The sequence below is a fragment of the Haemaphysalis longicornis genome, unplaced genomic scaffold (assembly GCF_048455015.1).
Source record: "Haemaphysalis longicornis isolate Haplotype H1 unplaced genomic scaffold, Haemaphysalis longicornis Haplotype H1 scaffold_6, whole genome shotgun sequence".
Classification (NCBI taxonomy): domain Eukaryota; kingdom Metazoa; phylum Arthropoda; class Arachnida; order Ixodida; family Ixodidae; genus Haemaphysalis; species Haemaphysalis longicornis.
In genome coordinates this window covers 194,560,049-194,581,669 of record NW_027526407.1, presented here as the reverse complement: position 1 = coordinate 194,581,669, position 21,621 = coordinate 194,560,049, and the positions used below count along the sequence as shown (strand labels likewise).

The window sequence follows — 21,621 nt, the reverse complement described above, 5'->3', positions numbered from 1 at the left end:
TTCCAGCCTTTCCTAGCACTGCTGATTCGTTTTAAGGGCGCCAGTCATGATCATACCCCCTTGGAGGTCCGGTGTCTTTGAAAGCTTCGTATTTGCAGTTCAGTTTCTTTTTCGTGTACTGCTTTACATGCACTATATTTTGACAACCAGAAGACAGATTACGACCAACCGTAACAAATAAGTATTTCAGTCTCCGCCAGAAAAATCAGTCTAAGGCATCTTGGGAGATGTACTTTTCATCTCTCTATCTCCGGTCACATGAACCACGCATTCCATTCTACAAAAGTACTTCGCCTGGTCTATATATCGTGTCAGGTAATCCATGTAGAAGTTTGTTGATGGTTTAGTTTGTTCGCACTAGTTCAGTTCTGGTACGAATCTTTGCCTTTCGTTTCAAGGAGGTTGTGGTAGTGGTCTCTTCCTCGCGTTCAATTTCTTCGTGAGAAACCACAGGACTGTTGCCTTCCATTCAGGTAATATCTTGAAAATTTAATTTCGTTGTATTTGCGTTTTTACCTTTTTTTGTTTGTATGAGCGGGATTTGCATTTGAGGCTTTGTTACTTTCCAAATATCTGGTCCGATTCTCCTGGCGTTCTTTTTGTTCTGCCTGAATTCGTTATTTCTTAAACTCAATACAGTTTTCTCGAGCCTTCTTTGTTTCACCTATTTGAAGTTCAAGCTTATATTTTGCCACATAAACTACGTCGTCAAAGCTTAAGCATTTTCAACCTCGTCCTTCAGAATATTATTGTCTAAAGAGTCTTCTACTTCTCGGTTAATCTTGCGTAGTTCATCATGATGTTCAGTCAACTTAGTGGCAAGTGAATTCAACTCACGTATTAAGGGCCGCGACACTAGGAGGAAGTCTTCAACTTGATCCATGATTGTCCACATACTTAGTCGAACGATGCGCCGCCATTCGAGAAGGGTCTCTGTGGTCCGGTCTAGCTTCGCGTCCATTGTAAGAGCTGGAGATCGGGCTCAGATGCAGAAGACAGCACCGTTTCCTCTTCGGCCTCGTCTCCGCTCACGGACTAGTCGCGCTATGTGTGGCAGGTATCTCTTCCGGCTTGGTTTCTTCAGGGTTCTTCTCCTTAGGTTGTCCCACTGTCTCCCAAATCGGCTCCCTCTATATGCACCTTCATTACGAATCCCATGAAGTGAGTGGGCGGTCGAAAACTAGCAAAATGCGTTACATGTTAATCACCGCTGGATGTTCCTTCTCACGGGCTTCGTGGGACCAAAATATCTGGAGAAAAGGACGAGCCGCTGGGACCCCTGACGATGCTGTCGTCAATTCAACCTGCTTCCGATGATGATTGCAGAGAGCGAAAGAAACAATCTACTTATTTCACAATGCTCCTTAATGCGAAAATTTGTTTTTATAATATAACTTTTATAATATAATAAACATAAACTACTGCACATTTTTTGAAGAATCAGTCAGGTGAGGCATTTGGTGTCAACGTAACTAAACCCGCTTACATACAAAGTGCATCTACATTATTACTACAAACAGATGGGTGGTCAATAGCAGTTTTGTATATCAACAGTATCTGAACGCAATCACCGACGAGGACCTCAACTGTCTTGCTAGTTATGCTGGCGCGCAATATTGTTCGTTTGTTCCCACCTAGGTTTTGCAAGGTCATTTACCAGCTACTTGGCGTAGATAATAAAATCGCAAAAGACTGCTGTGTGGATAACTGACAAGTTGTATCATTTTACACTCATGACACTTCGACTGCTAACATGACGCCTCATTCCAAATAACGATTAGTAATATGCACAGCTCTTTGTGGCCAACCTAAGCTAGTGACCACTACGATTTATTTGACACGCGCCGGTAAAAACAAACATTTCTGACAACCGTAACCTGTAATACCAGCGCAGCATTAAGAGCATACTTTGTACTCACTCCGTGTAGTTAAATGTCACTGGCTTTTTTCGCGTACCCTGAGCTATTTACCCAACAGCAACTTTCTGATAGATATCCGGGAAAATTACCTATCTTACAAGAATTATCGCCCACTTTCCCCAACTTATTCTGGCGCACTTTTATTACTTATCGACAGAAGAATTCCGCAAACCCACAGTGAACATGGAATGTTTGCTATATTGCCCCAAACAGCAAGTTGGTGATAGAGTCGGTGATACAGAATTTAGTTTATACAGGCCGTTGCCATACGTAAGACGCATTTTATATCAATGTGCGATATTTCTAGATAATCGAAGGGGTATTTCATTTGGATATTTGGACAAAATGGGCACGGCTAGCATTAGTGTTTTATGGTATCCTCTGGCGCGGACTCGTTCTTCGTCCTAAAGAGTATCCTGGCTTCGCTTCCCGAGGGCCAAACAAAAATATACATTTACAAAGACGTGCCCACCAGCATTTGTCGTCATACAATCGATACTGCTTACACCCTTTAGCACGGCACGAGCTTCGGCTTTGCAATGTGTGAAAAACACAACGTTGGTAAACAGGAGCCGTGTGACAAAATATTTTAAACTCAAAGCTTCAACTTTGGAAACAATTAGCGGAGCCTTCTTGGAAGGTGTATCTGCTCTAGGATTGTGTCTTTCTCCGCGAAAATCAACCCGCCCGGGAAAGAAATGCTCGTCGCCATGACCTGACAACTGCTCAAAAATATCCTTCAATACCATAGGACAATAACACACCTCTTTATCTTCTTTTGGCTTGTCACACTCCCGCACATAACTTACGAAGTAGTTAAAAATTTGCACATCATTGGGTTGATCAAAGTAATCTTTTATATGCTCGGAAAACGCCCCTTCACGTTCTCCATAAATTTCGAATCCTGTAAAAATTGCCTTGCCACGTCCACTAACGTGAAACCTGGATTGGGAAAAGCATGCCGTGTATAGGTGTATAATTGGTGCCTCGGCGTTTTCGCCAACGGAATTTACTCAGTTGGGGGTGGTGGTATGCAGCTTTGCTGTAAAAGTCTCCGGTCTTCTAGCGCGAAGTAGTCTAGTGGGAGGGGTAAATGGGTGTCCCGGTGTTTTTAAGTACGCGTTACAAAACGATATAGCGGGAAGCCTAAACGTTTGTCATGGTGTTTGTCCGTTTGTTTGTTTTCCTCTGTCACGTAATATCTTTACCCGGAAAATCAGCCGCGGGTGGTCAACGCCTATTGAGACCAATTTAACAAAGCAGAAGTTCCACCAATTAACGGATACACGACCTGTTGCGCGTATTCATCCCCGGACAGTAGGTGCTCCGATTCCGCCTGCTATGGACACTGGTAGCCTTTTGTCTACGCCGATGTTTGTAGACGCCTGTGCTTCCGATACCTTACTTCATACGGCTCTACTCTGCCCGACGGTGGCTCCCGATCCAGTGACCTGCACTTACATAACAACGGAGAAGTGGCCTTCAACGCAGGCAGAACTCCTTGGAGTGCGGGATGCTCTGCTACACACATCGCTGCTAATCAACCACGCTTCACCACAGTGTACAATTTAAACTGATTCGTCGGCAGGTGTTTGAGAGCTTAGTAAAACTCTCACGTCCAATGAACTTCTGCTAGAAATCCAGGACATAATGGACACGTATCCATGTTGTGTGCGCGTGTCATGGCGCCAACGGAATAGCCACCCCGCAATGCAGGCTGCAGATGCCGGAACGCACCCCGTGCGTATGCAATATCCAGCTCCTCTTGCACCTTCGTCAAACGGTGTTCGCCTTGCCAGTGCAAAAGAACGTCTACGGTGCACCGCGCGCGCTCTCGTACCCCCGCGCGGTACAGATTTCCCTCGCGGGTTGTCTCGCCAAGATGAGGTCGTGCTCAGACGTCTTCGCCTGGGAGTCGCCCTCACGCAAGCTATGACGAGGTCCTGGTCTCCTCAATACCATGCCCCGTCCAACTCCACCTGCCCCTTTTGCCCCGCTCCAGTTGACCAGGCTACAGTAGAGCACCTGGTGTGAAGTTGCCCTGCTCTCCAAAGCCTACGCGCTGTGCACATCGCCACCTGCGGCCCGCGCCCCGGACGTCCGCCACACTTCATGGCGTGGATACAAGGACAAAATCATTGCCCCCTGCTCCGATTCCTTCGGGAATACGGGGTGTATCTATACATTTAATTTTCCCTTATGCTGAATAGCAAACTTCCGCAATAAAAAAAGTAAATAAAGACGGCATTTTATACTGAAGGAGCAGTTCTATCAGTCACTATGGGATGTAAAGTTACGTGAATGCGTTTAAGATTTTGAAACGCAATTACAATTAGCATGTTACACTACATTTCTTTGGTTTCCATTCTTTGGTCCAGCTAACAAATCGCGCGGTATTGTTATTTCTTATTTATCTTAGAACTTTAGCGTACATTCACAAAGACATTGCTAACGTTCTGAGGCAAAGCCGGCACTTTAAAAGGTCCTGGCGGTATTGGCTACGGCAAGCTAGTTAGTCGGTTGCCTAAAATTGGCCTTCATACACGATTGCCCCAATGGCCTAAATGGCTCAAGGCTCAGACCCACGCACTGTTGGTGGTGTTTCTTTGTTCTTGACATAGGCTTCTCGACTCATGCGACTATGAAATAAGCCGATGTGCACGTTCACTGGTTCCTAATGGTTCAAGCATGAAATACACCCAGACAGGTACAAACTCTGACTAGTTTACACAAGCAAGAATAAAACGAGGCTAGTTGGCTACATCCTCTTGAATAGCGCTGCTTTTCGACTGAAACCGAAATAAGAACAACACACAGAAAAGCATGATCCACGCAATTTAAACTGCTTTTAGGGGCGAAGCTCCTTAAGGCGTGGGTCTGTCCATCCTCGACTTATGTATGTAGCCACCTCTAGTTTAGTTCTTGGATTGTTTACTAGATGGCGTGGCTACCTCTATTTTAGTTCTTGGATTGTTTACTAGATGGCGGTACTTGTATATGATGAAAAGATGCGCTTGGATTTTTTACTAGATAGCGTGGCTACCTCTAGTTTAGTTCTTGGGTTGTTTACTAGATGGCGGGGAGCGTTGTAATAAAATCCGTTCGCTGTTGGCGCGCGCTCGGAGTCACCCGATGGATAAGGCTGCAGAGCGGCGAGCGCGCAAGGCGGCCGCCGCCAAGATCCTGCAGTACAAGAGCGGGAGGCCGACGCATGTCGTCTGGCTGCGCGACGACGCCGCCAAGATCCCAGCGTTCGAGAACGAGAGGCCCAAGCGTCACGGCAACGGCGCGAGGACCCTGCCGTACGCGAAGCGGCACGGCTGCGGCGCGACCGATGCAGTGAGAGCTCGTGAGGCGTCTGCAAAACGCATCAGGCGAGCTCAGCCCCAAGGAGCCGACACGCGGTTTAAGCGAGACTTTCTAGACGTTACGTTCGGACACAGATGTAGTGGGCGAACTTTCACTGAAGAGTCACGGTTTTACCGATGATATCCCCTCAGGAGCTTCGCCCACTCGTCATCATTCACCGCGTGGATATGCTGTGAATTTATTTTTCGCAGCCCACTGGTACTTACATAATATGTGTCTAGAAGAAACTCTACATTATATCAGTGTGATAGCAATATTGTTCAAACCCATCCCAAGCCCTGCCCTCTGAGGTCGAGATGCTCACGCACACGCGCAGGAGGTGGGCGGAATGGGGTTGACATGAGTTTTCTCAATCTTGTTAGCACAGTGAAGTCAGTCATATTTTATACCAGACACGTTTTCCGTATATTTCCGCGAATCACGTATTGGGTTTGTATTTTTATGTTTTGCCTATATCTCGCGGCTGCGCCAGGCTGTGTTCTCTAAGTCCCGAGTGAAGCGCGTGTTTTATTCTTTCTTTCTTCAATCGCACAAACTGTGTCATTTTATTGAGAGAACGTTTCGCCCTAACGCGTCATGGCTTCGTGACAACATTAGTGTGTGCTGTGAAAAAATAAGCAGTTTATAGTTCGCTCAGCGTGATGTCTCTGTGTGTTGTTCCTTTTCTGTTTAAGTGCTAAACGGCGCTATTGAACAGTGGCTTATACCCAAAAATTGTGGCACACTGTATCGAACATCCTTTTATTTATCTGCGTAGACTGCTACCTAATACAACATCCAAAAACAATTGAGCCTGAATTTTTCTATCCAATAGGAATGTTTTTGTTTCATTCAAAATTTGTGTGACCCACTTGTTGCAGCCCAACACCAAAAATTATAATAGGGTTGCGCCAAAGGTTCGTAACGGCGGGTGCGTGGCACTCGGTTTTGAACGCCGAAGGTTCACAACTAAAATACCATGTTAAAAAAGAGCTTTTTTGGAGATCAAATTGCGTTACCTGTGTGCATGTCCTGCGCTGTGGCCACGACCCCGCGACATGCGGAGACTGAAAAAAAAACATTAAAAATCTTTACACAACTGACATGACCATGCGCGTCCTATTAAGCAATAGAGGTTTTGAAAAATTTTCTTATTTAGTGTTTTAAATATTTCATGCTTTTGCTAGTTCTCCTTTTTCTCGGTTTGCTAACTGTGATTATGTTTGTGTAAATTTAGATGAAGTCAAAATAATTTTTTTTCATCTGGAAGCTACAAATGCCTTTTTTGAGAACGTCGAATATTTTGAGATAATTAGGGGTGCCGAATATTTCACGGCGTTATTCTCAACTATTGGGTTACAACAATGGTTAAACAATGGTATATAGTTGGCTCTCTTGAACTACGGTTTAATATGCAATGACATTAGTATATAGTTCTTTGTATATAGCACTTTTAAACCTATCCCCTTCACGCAAACTACGAATAATCTACAAAATCTATGAAGAAGTTCTTATTGTTACGGTTGCTAATTGATATCTGAACACACTTAGGTGGTCCCACCGTCCAGTAAAAGAATTATCGCTTCTACATATAATAGGTTTGAACCTACAGCTAATTGACGGCCCTGATATTTTCGTGGCATAGTTGGCGGGGCTCTATCATTTATTTTGAATACCTTAAAATCCTTGTTTGTATCTTCACTTAAAGTTGGACGTAACATAAATTTTATGATTTAGAGCCTGCCACACGAAATAAATTTGTTTTGTAGGTATACGAATTCATGCGTATTATTCACGTTATTGCCATCATACTTTTTTACGGTTTCTCAGTAACAACGACGGTTTCTTACGTTTACATTACCAACAGGAGTCGTTGGAAAGTGCAATAATGGCAGTCCTCAAGGAAATATTGGGTGTGCTCTTGTTATTCTTGCTTCACAATACAGGTTCGTGGCTAGAACCATAAAAATGGCAAAGCCGATAGCTGACCGATAGCTGGGGAAGTTATAAATAATAACGAATATACCAAACCTACAACATGTACAGTTACCTCGGTGCTGCAAAGTAGTCACAAACAATACAGACAACCCAGATATCAGTGAGGAAACGAAGGCACAAAAGGCATCACTACTATGTTCACGAGAAACATTTAAATCTGGTCGCTATTCAATGTCACGGTATAAATGTTTTTATTTGCGGTAGGTTGCCCTACGCCGTACCACGATGTTTAAGGGTACAACATTGCACCAGCTGCATGAAGAAAGCCAAGAAGAAACCGCTACTGGGGTTCCCATATCCAACGCTTAAGATTGGGGTGTCTCCCAGGATACAGCCCTGTGCTCCGGAGGTGTTGACGTCTGGCGTTTCTAAAGCCTGAACAGCTCCTTAACAGGTGTTTAACATCACCTTCTGGCGCAGGAGTCACACAGCAGGGGCAGGCGCCCGCGAACGTACGTGGTATCGGCTAGGCCAAGCGTGAGTAACTGCTGGGAATAACGCCACCCCAACTCAAAGACTTCCCAACAAGACGTCCACCCAGCGAGAGAGCCCACAGGGTAGGTCAGTTCCACGGTGGTGGAAGTAAAGCACGTGCGGCGGAGGTTCTCTTTTTCCACCAGCAGTTTTTCTAGTGTAGATATTTGAAGAAGTGGTAGTGGCGCTCGGAGGTCTCTTCGGTGGCAGGCGCGATCTGCCACAGTGTGGGCAGAAAGCTTGTCACGCGAATCCACAAGACACCGGCAGGGCATGGGTAGGTAGTTACCAGTTGACGTTGCTTAATTATTGCGATGAAGACGACGGACCGTTTTGGGCTGTTGAAGGAACACGAGAACTGTGTCGTATTTCAGCCTGCATTGCTCTCTACCGTTAAAGATGTAAATATTATGATTACGTTGTGTTTCCTCTTCGTTTATACTCGTAACATCTTTCGCTTGAGTGTGCTGACTCCCTCCCCTCTGGCCCTCAGCTCTGGATCGTCTCTCCATGGGTGCAGGTGTCCTGTGGGGGTGCCAAGGCCTATTAACCTCTACGCAACTACGCAGTCGGCGCCCATATTATGTGGCAGCTATGCAGCAAGGCACTAGAATATATCCGCCAAAGGCTTTTCTTTCTATGGTCATCTCCCAGTCCCGTGACCCTAGTACGTTCTGCGGCCCCGATACAGTAGACGTTGATGACTGGCTTAACATGCGTGATCCCGTCAGCCTCCGCAACAGGTGTGACCAGACGATCATGCTAGTCAATGTTGGGTATTACTTTAACGTTGCTGGAATTGTCAAGTATAAGAAAAACTAGCGGGCCATCACAAGGTGGGACGTGCTCAAAGATGAGCTTAGGAAATTGTTCAGCCAATCTACGGATCACCAGATTTCTGCAAAAATGAGTTTGGTTCCGGAGCCTAATCTCTAATAGAACCCTACGTTTTATACATAATAGACGTACTGGCTCTACTCCAGAAGCTTGATCACACCATGCCCGCCTCGGAAAAAGTCGACCACGTACCGAAAGGTATGGCCAACGAAGCTTTGAGTTTCCTTCATATTAACAGCGCTACCGACCCAGACAGAAAGAAGAGGGCACAAACACGGCGCTGACTAACAACTGAGTTTTATTGCTTAGGCCAGTGGTTTTTATACACACAAGGGAAAAAACAACAAAAAGGAAAAAAGAGCAGAAAACAATAAATTAACACGTGACCATATGAGAGCGTGAGCGTGGCATCATGCTGACTTTACGTATATTCACAAGTTAATCTACTTACGGGGCAAGAAGTACGATCAACACAAAACACAAGTCCATCTTGTAATCAGTTTGGAAACAAGACAAAGATTACCAGGGTGGGCTTACTGCGCTAGGAATATACACTCTTTCTCTGTGAGGGCGATAGATGGGGTTCTTATGCATTTATCAACTAACTTGTTTATTTCTGTGGACTCTAAGATTTCTCGCACGATTTGGCTGCCATGCTCGCCTATCACTACGCTCCTAAGCAATAAAACTCAGTTATTATTCGGCGCCGTGTTTCTGCCCTCTTCTTTCTGTCTGTGTCGGTAGCGCTGTTAATATGAACAAGTACCAACTCGCCAAGTCTTCCGTTTTAGCTTCATGAATTTCCTTGTTTTTATGAACTGCACAACCATGGACGCAATGGTTGCTGAATGTTGATGCTTCGAGGAGGCAAAAAGCCGCTGAATACTGCAGCGACATCGAGGTGCGAGGACCAGCCTCTACAACGTCACGAAGAACCCCGTATCCGGCATTACAAGACTTACCTGCTGCGAGGCCGAAGCCATGTCTCTTGCTAAGGTGCCACCGTATCGATCTGAACCGAACGCCACAACTGCGGCGCTCATTCAGACCGTATCGACAACTTGGGCGCCCGGTCGATTTGCGCTATTTATCCTACCGGAAGTTATTTTTATTTTATTTTTTTTAATTTATTCAAATACCTACATCGCCTTTACAGGCATTAGTGTAGGGGGGAGGGGGAATAAGAAAAAAGGGACACAACGTACAAATACAATTGTCGCATAAACAAACAGGTTGCGTTTCCTTAAATAATGAGTATACATCAAAGCGGTGAATTGGCGTTGGAAAAGGAGCACTTCAAGAAAGGAAGATGTACAGAAAGGATGTACAGACAACAAGCACTTCGTAACACAGATAACCCGTAAGCCCGGCAAACAAGGCGGCGGGATATTACTGACGCATATATTCCTGCAAACGCTTTCCAAAACAAAGATGGGGGAGAGCAGACAATTTCCTCCGGTAGAGCATTCCAGTCATGTATTGTTTTGGGAAAGAAACTGTACTTAAATGTGTTAATCCTGGAGTTAAGCTCGCGAAACTTTAAACAGTGATCGGTGCGAGGGGATACGTATGTTGGTTGTTTTAAATAAGTTTCTTTCTTAATGCCAGTTCTGGAGTTGAATATATTATAGAACAACGAGAGTCTCAGGTATTTGCGTCTTTCAGCGACTAGAGGCGATCCAAGTCTTCTGCAAATGTCAGCTGATCTTTTAAAAAAATCGTAATCGCCTGTTACGAAGTGAGCGGCGCGAGCCTGTATTCTTTCTAGTGCATCAACGTTTGTCTTTGTGTAGGGGTCCCAGACACTGCAACCATATTCCAAAATGGGGCGCACATTTGTCAGATACAAAGTCTCCCTGACCTTAGTCGGAGCTTGCCTGAAATTGCGTCTTAAGAAATTTAGCACACGGCTCGCTTTTACTATCATATAATTGACGTGATGGTTCCAGGACAGGTTAGAAGAGAAAAAGATTCCGAGGTATTTAAACTCTGTGGCTACCGGTAAACATGCCCCGCCCATGTAGTAGTCAACAAGTAGAGGGTGCTTTTTGTTGGTGAACCTTACCATATTACACTTTGTTAGATTGAGCGTCATCCCCCACGACTGGCACCAAGAAAAAACAGAGTTAAGATCGCGTTGCAAAAGGTCCGCATCTGCTACGCTGGTTATATCACGATAGATGCAGCAGTCATCAGCGTACAATCTAGTACGACTGGAAGTGCAGTTCAGGAGATCATTAATAAATATTAAAAAAAGAAGTGGGCCTAAAACTGAGCCCTGCGGGACACCGGATAACACAGAAATACTTGAAGAACTCAGGCCTTCAAGCACCAAACACTGTTTTCTTACGAAAAGATAAGCATCCAGCCACTTCAGCAGTTCAGTAGGTATGTTAAGAACAGATAGCTTGCGCAGTAACAAGGGATGCGGAACAGAATCAAAAGCCTTGCGAAAATCTAAAAATATACAATCAACCTGAGTGCCTGCGTTAATGGAAGTTGCAATATCGTGCCCAAATTCGATAAGCTGCGTGTCGCACGAGAAGCCCGCCCTAAAACCGTGTTGCAGTGGGGAGAAGAAGTTATTGTTTTGTAAATGAGTCATTAGGTTTGTGTAAATGATGTGTTCTAGTATTTTAGAGCAAACGCTTGTCAGCGAGATAGGCCTGTAGTTCGAAAAATTGGTTTTGTCACCACTTTTAAATATCGGATTTACATTGGCATTCTTCCAGTCAGCCGGTAAAACACCCAGCCGAAGTGATGCTTGGAACAAAAGGGTCAAAAAGGGGGCTATTGACGCAGCGCAGTGCTTTAGGATAAAGTTTGATATCACGTCTGGGCCGGAAGCTGAGTGCACATCCAATTTTTCCAAGAGAGACACGATGCCGGCTTCGGATATTACTATTTCTTGCATAGGCGCAAGCGGGTTCAAAATTTGCGGCATAGTATTGGGGTAAGTTTGCCGATTAAACACTGATTGGAAGTACACGTTAAAGCTTTCGGCTTTGCCCCTTGTATTTCCTGTGTAGTCTACGCCGTCCATGACGTCAGGAATACTAGCCTTAGAATTATTTTTGTTCTAGACATATTTCCACATCAATTAAAGGTTGGTTTTCAGTTTTTCGCCCAGGGAGTTTAGGTAAGTTTCATGCGCTTTGGTCATTTCTTTCGTCACTGCTTTGGTCATCTTTTTTATTTTGGACCGTAGCTCAGGCTGGGGCAATTTACAATACTTTCGAAACAGACGATTTTTTCTGTTTATCAAAGACCGAAGTTCCTTATTGAGCCAAGGCTTATCAGTGCGGCGCTTAGCTGAGATAATGCGTGAAGGAATGAAAGTTTGTGTTAGGGACAAGATCTTTGTTTTAAAAAGATTCCATTGTTCGTTCATGCCAAGAGATAAGCTATGCTGCTGGAATTCAGGCAGAAATGCATCTAGCGCACGCGAGAGCGAGCTGTAGTTGCCTTTATCATAGGAGAACACTTTTCTTGGTTCTGTAGGCCGGTGGCTCTTGACCGTGCAGGTTACGTTAGCGATAACAATATCATAATCGCTGATACCGGGAATTGTGAGTACAGACGATACAAGGGAAGGGTCATTGCAAAAGAATAAATCGAGCAAAGTCGCGCTGCTAGCACTGATTCGAGTGGGTGTTTCTACGAGTTGGGATAATGAATGCGCATTGATCATTTCGTAGAAGGCTGAGTACAAGAGAGATGTATTCCGCAGTATCGGCTTGCTGGACTGCCATTCAACGTCAGGCAAGTTAAAGTCTCCACCAAGAACTACATAACTTGTTTGCAAGCTTAACAACATGTTACTCAGCTGGAACAGAGGCTCAGGAGTTCGTAACCCAGGCGGTCTGTAGAAGGAACCAACGGCCACGGAAACACCATTTTTCAGTAGAACCTTGCACCAGACAGCTTCGCAAGATTCTGTACCGAAGTGCATAGGTTGGCTTACTATGCTATCATGAACAAGGATGAATACGCCACCACCACGGGAATTGCGATCCTTCCTGTACACGGAATAATAAGAAGGGAACATTTCGCCGTCATTTATGGTGCCGTCAAGCCAGGATTCCGTACCAATAACTATATGCGGCTTCGAAATTTCTATTAGCGAGTTGAATTCGGCCGTTTTATTCTTTAGGCTGCGGCAGTTAACTAAAATGCATACAAGGTCATGGCTACCTGAAGACCCTCTACCCAAAGAATGAATTGTCTGTCGTGGCTACGAACTACATGGGACCACAGCATCCGTTACGTTGTTATAAACAAAAGTTTCTTTACCCATTTTCAGTTTATTAAACCGTAGTCTGTATTCCCCACCCTGTTCTTGTGCAAAGTGAAGCAGCTTCTGCCTTTCCTGCCTAACCTTAGCCGAAAAGTCTTCACCTATCGCATAATCAGTTCCTTTTAGTTTAGCGGCCTCCGTAAGCACTTTTTGTTTGCCCTTGAAGGAGAGAAACTTCACAATTAGGGGCCTCTGTTTTGTAGGGGTGAAACGGCCAAGTCGGTGGGCCCTTTCTATAGAGGCAGGATCAACTGAAACTTTTAGTTGTTCTGAGCAGAACGCAATAACAGTGGCCTCTGCATCGGACCAAGTTTCGTTTGCGTCATCTCGAAGGCCATAAAAAATCAAGTTGTTCCGTCTTAACCTGTTTTCTTGATCATCTTGGCAGTTGTCGAGCCTTGCGCACGCAGAAGAAAGAGCAGCAGTTTCAGAAACAAGCCGCGCCACATCGTCCTTCATCGGTAATACCGACGAAACGTCCTTTTCAACAGCCTTGACCTTCTCAGTTAGGTCGGATAACTTGCTATCAAGTACTTGTTGTTCCTGCCGAATAGAACGAATTTCCTCAAGTATTTCCAACTGTTTTGATTGCATTGAAGGGATCGTCATGACCACGTTGAACATTTGGCTTAGTTGATCCTCTGTCAGGGGTACCGGGTTTTGTTCTATGTCACCGGACAGCAGCAATTGTTTTCGCAAAGCAGTGACACAAGACAGACAATTCGCGACGAGCTCAAGAACACTCCAAACGACAATAGCCAGGCGAGAGTTGGGATCTGGCACCGACTTTTTGAAAGGTCTGCCGCTTACAGAAAGGTAAGTATAACCAACCTGAACAAAAAGCAGGAATGAGCGACTGGCGTCCATGTCGGCGCCAGATCCCAAAGTGAGGGGCGGGAGCAACAGCTTATGTAGATGTATGCCGTCTTGCCGCGTCCCGGGTTGCCAGCCATAGTGAAGATAATCGGAGTGTCTCGGCAGCGGCGACTCTGGTTGCGTTGGGTAGCAGTTGCAGATCCCACGATAAACAGAACAGGCGTCATCCAGGGCTGAATTTTCTTGAAGAAGCGGGCATGTTGTCGGTCCGGATTCACCGAAATTTGCCTACGCAACCTGCGCAATCCGAACAAAAAGCAGGAATGAGCGACTGGCGTCCATGTCGGCGCCAGATCCCAAAGTGAGGGGCGGGAGCAACAGCTTATGTAGATGTATGCCGTCTTGCCGCGTCCCGGGTTGCCAGCCATAGTGAAGATAATCGGAATGTCTCGGCAGCGGCGACTCTGGTTGCGTTGGGTAGCAGTTGCAGATCCCACGATAAACAGAAGAGGCGTCATCCAGGGCTGAATTTTCTTGAAGAAGCGGGCATGTTGTCGGTCCGGATTCGCCGAAATTTGCCTGCGCAACCTGCGCAATCTGAACAAAAAGCAGGAATGAGCGACTGGCGTTCATGTCGGCGCCAGATCCCTTGCACCGCCCAACCTGCCCGGCATTTGTGCTCGTGCTCGCAATCCCGCAGAATTGCGCATAGCTGACGACCGACCAAAGTGCTTCCGCTGCCATTCCGTCGTACACGTCTCCCGCTACTGCCGCAACCACTAGTCGTATTTCACACGTACTGTATTTCTGAAATACAGTACGTGTCACTTCACCTCATCACCTTTTTCCTACCACGCGCCAGACCCCGTCACCGCCGATGCGTCTACATAAAAACTGCATAAAATACTACGCCTCCAAATTCTCTGTCCCCAGAACTTGCCATGTACTATCTCAAGAATGTAAAAGTGGAAGACATCCTGGTTCAGGCATTTGTCGACACAGACAGCACATATCCCTCATGAGTGCACGAATTCGCAATGAACACAACGCTCTGACGCCAGGTTCAGCTCGTCGGGTGCGTGTAGCCGATGAAACATCCCCTAATATACTCGGCATGTGCCCTGCACGCGCAACAATAGACGATTGTCCCATTTCAGTTTTGTTCCTATAGCGGCCAAATGTTCTCATGACTCATACTGCACCTTGTATTTTTGGCAGATCTCGCTGCACTCATAGACGGTGCTTAAGGTTTCGTCAGCCTTGAACTTCGGCAAGCACCACCTCTCTACAAAATTCGTTAGGTTACCGCAACGGGATGCCATAAAAGTACATTTGTCACCTTGCCCTTCGGTTGAAGAGAGGGATTGCAGCATCTCACCCATCATGAATACATTTGCTCGCAGATGACGACAGTCTTCCTCCTGTCATCGTGACAGTTGAGAACAACCAGATTTGTATCCCTGTTCCCAATTCTCTCAATTGGAATATCTCTTGCAACTCTTCCGCACTTACAACACCCATATATCTGCAGTTTGTATGCTTCAAGCTCCCCATCATCTTCCCAAGGTCCACATCTTTCTGGGGTCCTGAAGACACTTCTAGCCAGACGAACGCCTAAGATCTTACGCCTACGCAAGCGGATAACCTTCGCCTCGTGTTACCAGTTGTAGTAATATTTTTGACCTCGTCTACCGCAACTCGGGCGAGGCCACCGTAGTAAGACAACGCATTATCCCAGATAGACGAAACCCATATCTGTCGATGCCATACCGTGTGTGTGTAAGTGCACGCCGAGTTATGCAAAAGGAAGTTTACAAAGTGTTCACTAAAGACCTAATAGTGCCATAGTTTAGCACAAGGTGTTTGACCATCGGCTAAGTGAAAGAAAAGGATAACACCTGGACATTTTGTGAAGACCATCGTCATCTGAATGGGATATCTATAAAAGACGTAAGACCGTTGCCCCGAAAAAAGATGCCCTCGATTTTCTTCCCGGCGCATATATTTCTCGCCAGCCGACATGAGCTAAGGCTATTTAAAACTACTGTGGACGATAGGAACCGGGAGAAAACCGCTTTATTACACCAAACGGACTTTACCAGTTTCGAGTCATGCCCTTCGTGTGATGCAGTGCTCTAGTAACAATCCAGCGCGTGATAAACTGGCTCCTTTATGACTTTAGGTGTCACTAGTGCTTGTGCTATAATAATAACATTATTGGTTTTCTCCAACATTCGAATATAAGTTTCATCGCCTGTCCGCAGTTGTAGAGACCTTTCGTTCCGATGGCCTTACCTTTTACCAATCAAATGGCCATTTCAGGCTGCGCAGCTTACCATCCTCGGTCATCAGGTGCACACTACTGGTATTTTGCCCTACCCAAATAAAATCCGTGCCGAGAAAGACTTTCCCCAAGGTAGGTCTGCGAATCATGTCCGCAGCTTTGTCGGGCTGTGTTCTTACTTTTGGCGCTTCATTAACAACTTCACCGATGTTTCCTAACACCTCAAAGCTACTGAAACTGAATTTTTGTTTCTCGTGTGGGCCCCTAAAAGCGGAATCTTTACGTTTGTCACCATGCTATACAAACCACGCATCGCGTCAGATTTTGATCCTTCTGCCCCGTCAAAGCTCCGCACAGACGCAAGTGGTTACGGTATCGTAGGGGTCCTTGCTCTACAATACGTTCACAACCGAGTAATTTCCTTTGTCAGCCGACTTATCTCTGTCTCACAGTGCAACTACTCAATCACTGACCGTAAACGGCTGTCTATTGTGTGGGCTGCCACTGAATGCCGGCCATAGTTACACAACAGTCAATTTTCGTTGGTCACTGACCACCGTTCACTGCACTGGCTTTTGTCATTACGGCATCCTACTTGCCACCTCGAAGGTTGGGTTCTGTTTCTCCAGAAAAACGCGTTCTTTGATATTCACATGTCAGCAAAGTTGTACCACGACGTGGACTGTTTGTCAAAATACCCCGTCAATGAACTTTACCTCATCGTGCATCACACCGACAATGTCGTTTTGCCATCTCCGATTTATTCCCTTTAGGCGAATAAAAACGCCGTTACAAGTTCTTACGGTCCGTACTCGACACTCTCTCGTCCGACCCCTCTGATCCATCTCGCCACCTTTTCCACCTCGAAGGAGGCCCTTCTTGCAGGTGGTAAAGGTGGTAAAAATATTTACGGCGATGGGCCTGAGCTGTTATTAGTCTTACCAAATCAACTTTCCCTTGCCAAGATCATCCCACGGCTGGGCATCTTGCCGTGGCTCGCACCTACGATCGTGTCAAGCGTCGTTTCCTTTAGCCGGGTTTATACCATAATGTCAATCCTTACGTGAACGCCTCCGAAACGTGGAAACGCCGTAAAATACGACATTCTCCCAAAATACGGTGACGAAGTGAACTGGTGCTCGGGCCGCTCTGCGCTTTGTGGAATATTTTGTACGACCTCCAGTCTTCAAACCAACAATCAGGCTATGAAAGAATGCTCCATCGTTCGCGATGCTGCCTGCGGGCTTCGCGAAGCCTCTGGAGCTTCCCCATCCGCCCGCTAGATATCATGGTTCGATGGCTTCACCTGCTTCTAGGGCGTTAGGCCTACCGTCCACTTCTGATGCTCTGAAGTGTAGCCCCTCCAACCTTCTGCAACTTTGCTCTCTACGGAGACTGCACCACAGGATGCGATTACGGTCACACGTGCTGACATAATCACTGGAGGTATAGATGACGACATCAGCTCAATCTTTTCCTAGTCTTCGACCACCATGACCCATGAGTACACTAAAGACGGCGCATTCCCCTTCAGAGAGAACAAGTTTCATCTTTTTGTACCTCCCAAACTTAGTTGAGGATGTAAAAGATCTCTATTTGGCCCCCCATGCAACGAAGCTCCAACTGCCCCAAAGCATGGGCTTAATGTTACATTTAAGCCTGTGGAATAAAAACATATTACTCGACCTAATCCACTGTCGTTGAAAGAAACCCGGAAAGGGAAGGCCCCGGGCGGGGTGCTGCAGCTGCGACCTGATTACAGGCTCAACCTCATGCTATAGACTCAAGGAATGCCGCTGCTACTGAACGTCTTTTGGATTTAACAGCGTTCGCTGACATTCCCGTGCGTTCCTATGAATCTCGCCAGGAAGGTGTGCTGATGGAGTTATCTGGGGAGTAGCTCAGGGCATCTCTAACATAAAATACTTGAGAGCATGCGGCAGTGAACACCAGCACCTTCGGCGCGACACATGGTAAAGTCAGAGGTTATAAAAATTATTTTCATTACTGACGGGAGAACTGAATAGTTTATCCTGGGTTACACTGGACACCAGGTCTACGACCTCAAAGAAAATCTGGTGCCGTGTAGGTGATGTGAGTGTTTCGGTCATATCGCTGGAACGTACTAGCGCAAGTTGCAGTTTACCCGGTGTGGAGACGACTATACGCTGCAGGACTGTAGTTTAATTAAGAAGCGCTGTCAAAACTGTGGCAGCACTCATGAGGCAGACTTCTGCTTTGGTCCAACGTTTCGATAAGGGAGAACCGGGGAAAAGTGCAATAGCCAAAACAATGTTGGTGTGGTGACGCTGCATGCGTCGCGACACCAAAAAAACGAGAGGAGATGCTAAGTCCTAAAACCGATTTTGACATCTATGAGTTCCTGCCGCTACCACCGCAGATGCCTGATCAAGTACCTTAAGCTCCAACCCCTTCCACCACTTCTGTTGCCCCACGGCAGCGCACCTGGGCATGTTCTAGCCAAGGACGCATGAGCCAGCAGAGCGTGCAACCATGCACGAACTCTGGCGCATCAATACTCTTAATGGTTGATGCCGTACAGTCAGTTGCAGCACCTTTCACTTCTCATGCGAATCGCTCTATTGTTGCTTTTTTCGATACCATTACCGCATTCCGTCAAAACTGGTTGTAACTTTTTTTGTGAGCGCTATGACGGTGCAAAAAAAACTCTTTAGGATCAGGCAACAGTGCTCCAGTGGAATGCCTGCGGACTATTATCCCGGTTGTCTGAATTTAGTCAACTCATCAGAACCAGCGGGTTCCCAGTCATTGCGATTTCACAATCCCGACTGCGTCGGGATGCCCGTCTTTTGGGATACCCTTGTATCGGTCTTTGACGAGGTAAGAAAACAGCAACGTGGTCATTGAAATTTGTAATGGCTTAACTTTTCTAGTGCAGAATGTGTCGCCAGGTGACTCGAATGAGTATGTCGCAGCAACGGTGAAGCACAATCAGGTGACTTTCACTCTATTCACTGGATACATTGCACACAAGCAAAGCTCAAAGCTATTCTTCCACAAGTCCTCTTGGACACTACACCGCCGCTGCACTTGCTTACAGGGGATTTCAACGCGCAGCATCCTACTTGAGGCAGTGTTAGAATGCCACCGAGGGGAAACCGTATGCTCAATGTGGCCAGCCAAGCAGGACAAGCAGTGCTGAAGAGTGGTTGTCCCACATTCGTTCTGGGCAGTGCTTTAAGCGTATTGGTTGTGACGGATGTGTCTACTTGTCTGCTGCCTTTCATATTCTGGTATACATACATTGAAAGCTCCGGCAGTGCCACATTCTAGTCCGTGGTGGTACCATCGAGTAGCAACTGCAGGCAGTAAACCGGATGACCTTCTGAGACACGCTGGTGGATAATGCTGGCACATTGTCTACGAACGAAGTGGTAGTGGAAGCCACCGCTAGGGCCCAGTACCAGTCAACACGGCAGAATTTGGTGCCAAAGGCGTGGGTACCATTAGAGGGAGATTATGAACGCCTTCGCAGATTTCGCAGAAGCAAGGAGTGCCGTGCGAGAAAAACGCTATCACCACAAGATATTCGAGCTTCAAGGCATGCCCAGAAGCGCATTCAGAACTACTTGAACAAGCTCGCAAGACAGCGTTAAAATGAATTTTATTCCAAGCGTGATCCCCGCAAACCACTGACTCGCATTCGGCAAGTTTTCTGCCGATTGAGAGAAACACCGAGTCAAGCTCATCGGTTGCTATCAATAGCTCTGCAGCGTGGCGTCAGTGAACTGAATTTGGCTGAGAAATTTTGTGCAAAAGCTACAGCTCCCTGGAACTGGGCACTGATTTCAGAGGTCCTGACTGATTGATTCTCAACTAAGAATGCAACGCTTATGGAGGCATTATGCACTGTTCATGAGCTGAACACAGCGTTAGTGTCCCTTTATCTGCCTTCTTCTCGAAGTGCCGATGGCGTTATATATTCCGTTTTACAACACCTCGGCAACAACGCCCTCCGGAAGGTGCTTTCCTTCTACAACAAGTCGTGCCAGATAGGCCGCATGGAAGCAAGCTGGAAAGTTGGTCGCCTAGTAGGTGTCCCGAAACCAGGAAAACCGCCGACCGACCGTACCTCTTACCACCCTGTTGCTCTACTAAGCTGCATAGGCAAGGTAGTCGAGAAAATGGTGCTGCAGTGGCTCGTCTGGGATCATGAGAACCGAGAAGTGAATCCTCCAGAGATGTCAGCGTTCAGATAACGAAGTAGCATCGACAATGCCATTGCTTTGGTGAGGGATATTCATCGGCAAAAGGCTGCAAAAATATCACCTAAGCTGTCTTCCTAGACATCAAGGCAGCTTTTTGCAGGGTTGCACATGAAGCCATTTGAATGGAAATGACCTTTGTAGGTCAATAAGGGCGGATGCACTTTTGGCTCTGTGAATACTTGCAAAATCGGTATGTCTATAAGACAGAAAATGAAGGCGGCACGAGATTACACAGGGAGTCCTTCAAGGCGGAGTTCACCTCATGTCCTATGTAGCATCTACCTCATCTGCATTACGTAAGTAAAGTCAAACCCGCCTATAACGAACCCGGATAGAGCGAAATATGCTATATTTCGAACAAAAATAATTCAGTTACGGAAATACATCGGAAACGTATTCCTTATAACGAAGTTCACATCCGATATATCGAACTGTGCGCGCCTAGAATGGCCGCCGAAATGCCTGGTCTCGGAGCGGCAATTGGGATGTGGATTGGCCGCGACCACGGAGCAAGAGTTGCGCCTTAGACATTGCGCCTCGCACGGAGCGACATGACGCCTGACACTTTCCGTGACTGTTTCCGACGCGCGGGACTCGCGACGGAACCCGCGCAGTCAGCGAGTCCGGGCCAAGACAATAGTATCGGTGAACTGTGGGAAGAGCTCCCCCACATTCCTGATGATGTCGCAGAGTGAAAGCCGTCCGACGCTTATAATGAAGCGCTTTCGGCAGTCAATGTGCTCCGCCAATGCTTCTTAGATTTTGGAGGACGCGGTCTCAAACTGGTGCAAATATTGTTTCGTGTAGAGATTGCTGTGCTAGTTGCAGCCGCCAAAACGAAAGTGAAAACAAAAATAACCGCTTTTTTCTTTACAAAGTAGGCAGTTCAGGCGGAAAGTAGCTTTAATACTTGCAATAAATGGAATAATTTGGGTATGGTAACGGCTACTTTGCTGTGTTCGTTTTTGCATGCGGGGATGGTGGAGTTGCGGGGGGGCAGGGAGACTCCCGCGGATTGCGAACTTGTAACGATAAGTTCGTTATTGGCGTGTTCGGCTATATCGAACTATTGGATATATCGAACTAATCGCGGTGCATATTGCAATTCGCTATAAACGGGTTTGACTGTAGTACCCCAAGGGTTCAATATATTTATCTATGCTGGTTATACTTGTGCCTGGGCTTCTGGCATGAACCGCAGGGGTATATGAACGAAACTGTAGAAAGCTCTTCCTGCAATTCAAAAGTACATTATTACCTGCAGATTACTGATTTCACCAAACGTGTGCCGCAGTTGCCTTTACGAGGCCGCATGTATCCCGCTATCATAAATAACGCATAAATATCGTACGTTCTCAATCATAAATTTTTTGCAGTCACATTAAATCGATCAATATC

At 46.3% G+C, this 21,621-nt stretch overlaps 1 long non-coding RNA gene across 1 annotated transcript in view; it reads right to left on the bottom strand.

Annotated features, from left to right (window-relative positions):
* LOC144142442 (uncharacterized) overlaps window positions 1-21,621 on the bottom strand; it is a 72,732-nt gene that overhangs the window by 5,056 nt on the left and 46,055 nt on the right. The window contains exon 2 of the long non-coding RNA XR_013316988.1: window positions 6,287-6,334. This is a non-coding gene — a long non-coding RNA (uncharacterized LOC144142442). The remainder of the gene's footprint in view (window positions 1-6,286; window positions 6,335-21,621) is intronic.